Genomic DNA, 10,998 nt, shown 5'->3' on the forward strand with positions numbered 1-10,998 from the left:
CTGTGCTAGCTGCATCTACTTGACCCCTGCGAACTTCTTAACTTCATCCGCCCACCTAACTTTCTTCCGTCCCCTGCTACGCTTTCCTTCCCTTGGAATCCAGTTTGTTACCCTCAGCGACCATCGGTTATCCGCTCTTCGCACTACATGACCCGCCCATGCCCATTTCTTCTTCTTAATTTCTACTAGAATGTCGGCAACTTGAGTTATTTCTCTGACCCACTCTGCACGCTTTCTATCTCTTAATGTTACCCCTATCATTTTTCGTTCCATAGCCCTCTGGGTTGTCCTCAACTTAAGTAGAACTCTCTTGGTTAGCCTCCACGTTTCAGCCCCATAGGTGAGTACAGGTAATATGCAACTGTTGTATACTTTCCTCTTGAGCGGTACCGGTAAGCTGCTAGTCACAATCTGCGAGTGCTTGCCAAATGCGCTCCAACCAAATCTTATTATTCTTGTTATTTCCTTTTCATCGTCCGAATCTGAGGTTACTACCTGTCCTAAGTAGACATATTCGCCTACTACTTCCAGTATTTCGCTACCTAATGTAAACTGCTGTTCCTTCCCGAGGCTGTTGAACATTACCTTAGTCTTCTGCATATTGATTTTCACGCGTACCTTTCTACTTTTCCTGTCTAGGTCATCAATCCGGTGCTTAATAAACCCAATAAGATCGGATGTTGACCGCGTAAAGCGCGCTTCGAATCCCCAGCTGGCCAATCACTTTATCGTAGCTGTGCTGCTGATGCTACTGTTAGTTGTGATGCCGACGGTGCTATGATAGGCAAAGTAGAAGCTAAACGAAATAGAACTTAGCAAAAACGAGTGCTAATTAACAGTGCTTCTGCATGTATATCCATGCAGTTAGCGATTCTGAAGCACCATTTATTGTTTTTTTCGTGGCATTTAAGTTAATTGACAATGCTTATGCAATCGTAGTACTAACAAGCCACCGCCAATGAAAAATCATGCCCATACAGGCGTCTCCAAACTTTGTCAGGTTGTGGCTTCCGCGGACTGGTTCAGGGACATTTTCATCACTGCCATGTATCATGCGGAAGCATGATATCAGTCTTTCTTTTCCCTCTGTATTTCTGTTGCGAGCAGTCTTTTCTTTCTTTCCAGTTCGTTCCGTGATTGAGGTAAGGCCGAATCAGCTTACCGTGGCCAAAAAAATGCACTTGCTTTAATCACAACCGCAGCTATCCTGGCATGAAATCGATTCCACAGAAAAAAGTTTGAAACAAAGTGTGTAAGTGCGAGTGTGCTTATTGTTTTCATTTGTTTTTTTTTTTTTTTCTCGCTCATTGGATTTAGCAACGTAATTAAATAAAATTCTATTTACGTGCTTCTCCTATGGTCCAATCTGTTAAATTCTACGCTGCCATTTTATTTCACGGCGATAGCGTTCCATACTGCAACAAATGTTCTATACAAGTTCATATGTACGTTGATTATTCCTAGATCAGATGATATGTTTAGCAAATAAGGCAAAATAAAGTACATCTGACCTTTGACCTCAGAGCGTTCTCACCCGTACTTCGAAAAAAAAAAAAAAAAGAAAGCAATCGGTAATTATGCAATGGAAAATAGTATTCTAAAGACAGCAACGAATACATTGCGTTCAGAAGTAAACACGAGAAAAAGCCTGTTTTAAAAACTGCGAAGCTTTATCCCGCTTTAACCTCCGGCATGGCTACGAAGTTTTTGTCTCTACGCGAGCATTCGCGCTCTTCATCGATCATGCTTTCTCTCCGCTGATGCTTCTCGGCCAGCTATCATCGGCTGAATGATCAGGCTTAGCATATCGGTCCGAGTCAGTCGGACCGACCTCATCCATGGCGTGACTGAGTAGCAAAGCGCCGGTGAAGCAGTTCTTAAATCTCCTGCCTATACTTCGTTTCATACAACATGTGCTACACTGCCAAAGCTAGAGCTCTTGTTCGCGCACCCCGCATCCGCGATGAAAAATAGTGCCTGCTCTTGACGAGAGGAAATAATAGTTGGTTTGTCTCCAAGCTTAATACATGTTACATTTGTCATCAACTCCATAAAAAGCACCTTTCTTTAGGTAGAAAAGATTGGGTTCGGTGAATTTGTATGTTTTGTTTGTCGTTTTCGTTCGTGTCGCGTTTTTACTGCCCCGCAACACTGCCAGCGGTGCCCTCTGTCAGAGTGTTCCTTCATGCTGCCAGAGATGCTGCGAAACGCAGCGATCTCGACTGCCTGTTCCGGAGCGGTTTTTTTTTTTTTTTTTTTACAAGAACCGCACTGCGAAGATGTCCCGGCATGCAAAGCATGTTATTGAAAACGTTTAGGCCTGGAATAGAGCCCGTTTCCGCAGATACCACTCGGCCACGAAATGAGCGCGCAGTGATTCGGCTCCTTTTTTTTTTTTTTTTTTTCTTGCGGACTACTTGCGTAGCTTTCGCTGCGTTGCACCTGATGTATGAAACGGAGTGTAGTCACGTGGCATCACAGCGGAGAGCCTCCGTGTCCACGATCGGGGCGATCCCTCGGTGGCGCACGGACGAGAAAGAAGAAGGGGCAGTAGCATGGGAGCTTCGGCGGCTCAACGTCAGACGCTCAAATGAATGAGTTTGGGATTGAAATGCGAAGGGTAAGACTACTCTCTAAAAGTAAAAACTGAAGTATCATATTGCTGCTTATGAGACATCAGGTGGCCCAGCTATATCTTCTGCAGCATTTGTCATTTAATTTGTTCCAGTTATCTCAGGCGGTCAGCCAGCTCTCGGCTATGTGCGCTGTCTCGTTTTCTCCCTTTTCAAAGTGTTATTTCTTTCGACGTTTTCTTTTCTTCCGTAAATTTTGATAGTATCTTTGGGAATATGCTCTCAGCCTGTCCTGGCCTCTTGTTATTTATTTGTTTTTATTTATTTATTTATAAAATTGTCTACAGTCCGCTTCAGGGCAATAATGCGGGGGACGGTATGGAACAACATCGAATGTAGACATTCAGTACAGTCAGTATACATATACATTATGCACATGAAAACTAAACGCTGCAACGCGCGATGATAACATTGTGATGCGTAGTGCACGATACGTATAAAAAGAACGCTTCGTGATTATTAGCAGGATTAAAATCGTTGGAAGTGGTCACTATAGTGAATATTAAAGCGAAAGCCTTTAATGGCTCATGCTGTCGTGGACAAAACGTGCACCGCTTTTGTGGCGGCTTATGATTGGCCGAGGTGGGATGACGTCATAGAGGTCTCGACCAATCACAGAGCATCACCACAATATGCGCGAAATACGTGCCTTATATAGCCATATGATATGAATGATAAATGACTAATTAACAGCTAATTAATTATTTACTAGTCAATGTTCACTTAAATAATTTATTATTTCAGAAGTAATGTCAATTTAATTTAATTAAACGCATAATTTTTCAATTTAATTATTAGTTGATATTATTGACTAATTAGTGCCGGTTGCGTAGCAGAATGCGGCACTCAGGCTTTCACCTTTCACTACATTAGTCGCTAAAGTCCCTCGTATTTTTACATGTGAAGGACACGCTTGAGCGGCTTATGCAGTCGTGCACTCCTTGCTGTGACTTAAAACAACGCAGACCACGTACAGGAAAACGAGAAACAAAACGAAAACGGCACTGCACGCGCCAGCTGTTCATTTGCGTGTTGCCGCTCATTTCGTCCTCTTGAGGTAGTTTGAGTCGCGCTGTTTTACTTAAAAAAAAAGTGTACGCCGTCAACTATAGGCACAGCCAACTTTTACCGCTAGCGTACCCTTCCAGGTTACGCTTGCACCGCTGGCACATCTGGTTCCAAGCGAACTTTGAGAAAAAATATGAATCAGACACACAGTCGTTTTTTATTAAAAAAAAAAAAAAAAAAAAAAAACACCCGATTCAAGCGTGAAAAAGGAGCACTGGCCTGTATATCACTGAACTAGCTTGAAATTCCTCATGCCGCAAATCGTGATGTCGCACGGCGTCATAGCATAACTAAATTTTTCTGTGTACGCTCGCAGAACTCTTCCACCCCCTTGCTCGGGGCTCAGTCGAGAGCAAGCCGTTTTATTCAGACAGCTACAGACGGGCTCACTCCCCAGCCCGTCGCCGATGCGCAGAATGTATCCCGGGACGCACCCGACAGACAAATACAGAGTCTGCCGAACGGAGACGGCCGGCTTCGCACACATTCTGTGGAATTGCAACAAGTACCAGGAAGAAGCTAAGTCTGGGAGGATCCCGCCGCGACTGGAAGCGACAATCAAAAGGAACAACTCTGGGCCGTCCAGCAGGTCATCAAGGTGCTGGCCCGGCAGAGAACCAGCGAGCCGGCAACGGCGAGCGGGGACCCAGGCCGCGCGGCCGGTGCCCAGAGGACGACGTAGGCCCCGTCCGGAGCGCGCGCGCGCGAGCGCGCGTTCTACTGCAGGCCCCAAATAAACGTTTTAACAATCCAACAATGTGTACCCTCAACCGACGCCGTACACGCATTCGTGGCTGCTTTAGGCGATCGGCGGCGGCTTTCGTAGAACAAAGCCTGCGTGTGACTGCGCCCGTCTTGTTATATCCCTAAGTGTGCTTGTCAACTACTCGATCATCCCGTATTGTTGTTGAGACGTGGGCAAAAATGTCTTTTCCCTGACCTTTGCTTGTTTGCTCGACGAGCTTTACGGCACAGCAGTGGAACCTGAAGCAGGAACAATAAAAATGAGTCAAACATAGTAAAAGCAGCACTCTCCTGACTATGCCATGGCAGCTAATGAGTGGCGGAAAAGTCTATTATCAACAATCGACACAACTTCAGAAGGAATGTGATTCATTTCACAAGATTCAATAGGAATAAATGAATGAAAAAAAAAAATGTTTTGTGTTCGAGAGATCGAGACCGACTTTGTGAATCTAAGTAAGGCGATGTGAACGACAGAGCGTTTAAAGAACTAGTTCGCCTCACAGCACAATATGACGGAAAAACGTAAAGTAATGATCAGCGGGGAATGATGTACGGTGAAGCGCGGCAGATACGGATCTTCAACTTTGCCTTTCATGCCCGTTATACCGGCTCTGCGGTTGTAAACGGTGAGAATGCATCTCAATATGCCGCCTTGTCACCGTTGTAATACACCTGGTTGTTTTGGGATGACTCAGGCTTACTTCGCTGATGCCTTCCTTGTTTATTCCGCCAACACAGATTCCCCGAGTTCTCGTTTGTGCCACAGTCAACGGAGTAGACAGGAAAGAAATTGCGTCCCCAGTTTACGACGCCCTTACAAGACAGCACGGATGAGTTATGGTGAAGAGAAGGCCAGAATCCCGCTTATATGAGCTTGTGGCAGTCCTCTCTGTAATCACTCGCTCCGTGCTTTCTTTTTTCTCCCCTCACATACTCGGTCGCTTCCTTTGCCATCCCGCTCGAGTGCAGTGCGCTGTTCTTTCCAAAAAACAAGAACCCATTCCAGCATGAAGCGGGCCGAGAGTCGACACCATGTTTTCCCTCGGTCCGCCAATGATTAATGGCCCCGCCGAGACGAAAGCGCGCCGGCAGCGGTTGTCGCCTGCCGCCAGATACGTAAAGAGCGCCACCTGCGTAAAGCCTAACGAAAAGCAGGCGCAACCCGCAGACGAGAGGACACGACGACAAGACGACGTCGCGCACAGGCCGTCTTCCTCGGAGCCCGGATGTTATTACTTGGAGGCCGGGGATGTGTAGGAAACGGGTGAGGGAAAATGCCGCCGTGAAAAGTTTTTTTTTTTTTTTTTATTTCTCGTGTCGGTTTTCAGCTTTGAGCTCATTTGAGGCGGGTACATGTGACACGCGGCGCTGCGGGAACTGCAGCTGGATGCCCCAGACGATTGGAACAGTGCCAGATGAGCCCGGGGTGACCGTGCCGCCATAGCAAGTCGCCTCTCAAGCTAAGGCAATTTGCGGAGTGGCGGGGGTGGCCGTTGCAGTGAGCGGTTGATGGTTCGTCTGCTTTCGGGCAGAAGCAGACGATGGCACCTCATTGGAGTCGGAAATGACAAATAAAGATGTCGGGCCTTAGTTCGTAACCACACACGGCATATGCGTGGGGAACGGCTCAACTTCGGTAAGGGCGACCGGAGGAGGAGACGGGGAGAAATCGTGCAAAGAGCAACGGGAAGCAGAGGCGTACACCGTGTGACAAAATGTGCTCTTCGCTGCGCACTTGCATGGGCAGCACACCATTCGCACACGTCTCGTCTCGAGTGCGCATTGTCTACTCCCACTAGCATCGAGTGCCAAACAATGAAGATATTTTTGTACACTTGTCAATTAACCAATATATAAAATTTTTCCTTCATTGTTGTTATAGAAAGGGTGGTTTTCTTTACCGAGTTAGAAACTTTAATATAAAAACTAGGAGACATATGTCAGTGCGGTATGTTTTGATGTTTACAGCAAGGCAGACGTCATATATGTTGTAGAGCAGGATGATTTACAGAAGTTCACCAATCAAAGTTCTTACTTCTAAATTTGTGTTGTTTTTTCGGGCGGAGGGGGGGGGGGGGATTATTATATTGTCAAGTTGGGGGCCGTCACTAATATGAAAGGCGAGCCTCGTTTTCAGTTCTTTGTCGAGTGTGATTCGATCGGTCTTCGATGGAGGCGAAAGGCAATTAAGGGATGCCCTTGTTAAAGGACACTAGGTGGTAGAACATTTTGTAGTCCTCCACTGTACGGCGTCTGTCGTAGCTTGAGTCGATTTGGGAGGTTAAATCCCATGCACTTACTAAACCAAGCCATTTATGGACTGTAGAACTATAGCATTTGAAAGCTCGTTGAGTTGGGCTTTTCCGCATTGCACTTCCATAAATGGTCTCTATAGCATTCTTTATGCATCAAATAGAAACTGCGTTTGCGTATTTGGCAATTTTGAAGAAGGTAACATGATTTCCCCGACATTACCACGCGCAACGGACTCATTACGCTATTACGTGATACCATTAAAGGCGGCGGCGCTTAAGTGTATCTCATTTTAACTCGAGGTGATATTAAGATCACAGCCTACCTCACTACATAGTGGTTGCTTGGCACACCAAATGCACTGACTCGGCGGACGAGTTGTTGTAACGCAAAATCATGGTACAATTTTTGCCGTAGCCGGGCACAAATCCGCGGTGGACATCCGGAAATGTGAGGTGGGGGAATTACGCGCAAGCCGATCGGGTCTTCAGTAAGATGTGTTGTCGGCCTAGTTGGTGCAGAACTTCAGACATCTTATAGTAGCGCGAAAAAACACATACAAGACAGGGCACAGGACGAGCGCTCAAATGTACAGGACGAGCGCTCGTCCTGTACCCTGTCTTGTGTGTGTTTTTTCGCGCTACTATAAGATGTCTGACGATCGGGTCTTCTAGTTCTGTTTACGCATGCGCAAACGTACCAAGGCTTGACCTGGCTTCAATGCGATGTCATATTTAGCAGTGCTAATGCCATTCCAGGCTTGTCTTGAGTGAAGATCAAAAGTTTCTTTTGCGCCGAGTCTCACTTTAGACCTAAACTCGGAAGGGCCTTTAATTATTCCTTAAGCGAAGCGGGATCGCCCTCTTTAATTATTATTCTGCCTTAACATTTAATAAAAATAAAACGGACTTCTTGAAAATATTACTCCCGCCGGTCACGGAATACATGAACACGAAGTGTATAAGACTGTAAATTATACGCAATAGGCGCCCTATACCCTGAACAAAAAGAGTGTAGGATGGGCCCATATAATACGCCTCTTACGAGTTGCCTTTGCCAGTTTGAAATTACTTTAGGCGCTCGGAAGATGGTGTTTTGTGATAATCCACCATGCGGCAGTACCAGTCAATTTACCAGTGCCCACCCGGTAACTATAGGACTTCCGAAGCATACCCAATTTCCCATAAATATTGCAATCAGTGAGCTTTACGGATTTCCTTCGCAACTACGTACTAAAACTCAGTGCGCCGTGGCTCTGCATGAGTTCAGCACAACGTAGTCTATCCAAGGGATTTAAGCTCAGAACAATTTTTCACGCTCCCGGGTTCGGTTTTACAGGCGCCCGTACAACATTTTGCATCATCCGCGGTCACAGCAAACTCAACACATGATGGATTTACAAACTGCATGGATTGCCTTTAATTTCCACAACATTCATAACCATCTACCTAAAACACACAGTGCACAATTAACGTCCAATTTGATTTTAAATAAATCAGGTGTTCCATGAATGAACTTGATATGATGGGCGTGTCACACCTGATACTTCCTCCGCGTTGCACAACAATTTTTGTTTTAAAAAGTCCGAATTCCAAGAATGGGCCTCAAAATGACTGCCCACTGACACGCCCGATAGTTCTACCGTTTTACACAAACTCTCTATCTGAAGGAAAAAGGAAAACAAATGGAAATACTTTCACATGCGCGAAATACTTTCACATGCGCGCTGGTTTCCTGAAGACCCGTTTCACTGGCGGGTCTCGGTATTATATAGGTAGCGGCTACCGTCGCGGACAACAAACGGAGGGGCTGAACCGACCCTTTGCTGTTTGTAGAAATGCGGCGGCATCCTTTCTGTCCTGCGGCGATTCCCTACGCCAATCCGTTCCCCGAGAACTGTTGACATGCAGTGTTTTCGGGCTTCGGAGCCATCACAAAACCTCTGCTATTCGCGCATGCGTCCGCAATTCGTCATTTTTATTGTTCCCTGTCAAGAGCTAGCGCCCGACCCCGTTTCGTCCAGCAGTGTTCGCTCTTCAAAAGGTCTGCCGACATAACGAACAAGACGCTCGTTGCGAAGAACGACGCGTGCGGCCGCGTCTTTCACGGAAAGGGGACTTCGGGCGGCTGGGCTGGTCAATGCCGCGTCTGCCTTGCGCTCCTTGCCGACTCGCGCGGTGGGTGAGACCGCCTCAGCGGGGTGTCGAGAAAGCAAACCAAATGACTGGTGGTCTCAACGGTGCCGCGCGCATCCAAAGATTCTTTACAGATATTAAGATTTTTCCTGCTCGATGCTGCTTAAACGGAGATCTGAAGAAACGGTTAACTGCATGCCTGCTTAGAATTATATATTTTATTTTATTTATTATTAATCTAAGCGTTTTCTTCAAACGCTCATACATGTGTGGGTACAAAATTACAATTGTACAGACAACTTCCAATACATCGTAGGAAAACAATAATTATGGTTTAGCTCTGGTTAACCATAGTTGAAATGCGAAAGCTTCTTGTGCCTGCTACATTATTCCCCTATCACGCCCTATCAGTGTACGGTGCTACATTATTGCAGACACTTGATTTCATCCTTTTGGGGTATGACGCGAGAGCGCAAGCTACCAGCACGCATATAAAGTCACGCTTCAACAAAGCTATATGGACGTGCCTGCTTCTCGTAGGGGTAACGAGAATGCAAACGGTTCTGGCAGGCTGATTCTGATATGAACGCTCCTATATGAAAGGGGCGACCCAAGTTGGCAGCTCCTGCCCGTGGCATAGGGTTAACGTGAATTCAAATGTCATGGCAGGCTGGGTTTTTACGAGGAAACCGTAGGTAGCTACGCCTCTTCACGGGGTAGCTGCGGCCACCCGAGGTCTCGCTCTGGCTGTCGTAGTATTGTTTTAGAAATAAAAACAGAATAACAATGAATGTGAACATTGAGCGTTGAGCAGGGAACGTTGACCAACAAGAAACACTGTGCATTTCGATCGGTAAAGATCTATGATGCATTAGCAAGAAACACTCCGTGTATTGTTGCTTCGGAGCAACCAATCATAAAGGAGTGACTGCTCACAATGTTGCAGTTTTCGGGGCATAAAATATTTCCACCTTGACACTAAATTCATCTGCCGATATCGAAGTTATGCTACCACGTGGCAGCTGTCACTTATTCCAGCTATCACATATTCCACAGCGGGCGATAAACGGCCTGTCTTGTCGTGGTTTGTTCTTGCCGAATGCTGGTGGTTTTAGGTATTCGTGCTTGTTGATATTAATACAGTCATTATAAAGAAAGCGAAAAAATTAATGCAGAGAGAAACAAACAAAAAAGAAATTAATTTACAAAATGTTTAGTTCGAAGGCTTGCACTAAGAAAACAGCCACTGGTTCCTCCAAAACAGCTTTCTTTTTTTTTTTTTCTTTTCAATCCTTGCGTTCCTTCGTTCCTTTAAGTTCCGAGTAGGTTAAGGAAGACACATGTTCCGAAAAAATGACGTGCAAACATTCTGAGGGGAATCACTCAACAGTGCTAACAGATGCGTTGGGAGAGAAAAGAACATGCTCAACGGATATGTCTTCTTTGTCTTACGGGTATGTCTTCTGTCTTACAGTGTCTCCTCCCATCGCCACTTCTGACGGTTCAGCTGTTTTCGCAGAAACAGCGGAAAATCTTACGCTCGAATATGATGGCATCCATTCGGATGCCTATGCACGCACAACCACTCTCCCTGAGGCTCTGGTGTTTAGAGACACCAGTGGTCAAGTGAATGAATCAACACATTTCAAAGGGTGCGTTTTGTCACCCATCCATCCACCCACCCACTCACCTTCTGTTCCCGAGAGACCGGTGTTGTGCACAGCTCCGAAAGACGCGCGTGCGCGTGCACGGCTTCAGTATTCGTCAGAAAAAAGCTAGTTGGTTCGGTAGGGCGCGCAGCATCCGCTTTAAAGCAGACAAAAATAAGCCATTTTCTGCAGGCGGCGTCAGCATCCGACAGGAACAGGAAACAGTGTGGAGCTGTGAAACACGACGGCGAGGCTCAGAAGAACATATTCGAGGAGAGCCCCCAAAGACAAGGAATGACAGCACAGCTGAGATGACACTGCGAACCTCGCAAGAGATGCAAGTACGGTGAGGAGGGAGGTTGTCGCTAAAAAACAAAACAGAAACAAGAATAAAAACGGAACAGTGACGGTTACAGCAAGGAAGGAGAGAGAGGGAGGTTGATTTAAACAAACACGTGAAAGTGAAAGGCAAATGACGCAGGCGCTGAGGGCAAGCAAACGCGAAGCCGTGAC

This window comes from Amblyomma maculatum, chromosome 5 (genome assembly GCF_055883805.1).
Source record: "Amblyomma maculatum isolate TAMU_Amacu chromosome 5, ASM5588380v1, whole genome shotgun sequence".
NCBI classification, from domain to species: Eukaryota; Metazoa; Arthropoda; class Arachnida; order Ixodida; family Ixodidae; genus Amblyomma; species Amblyomma maculatum.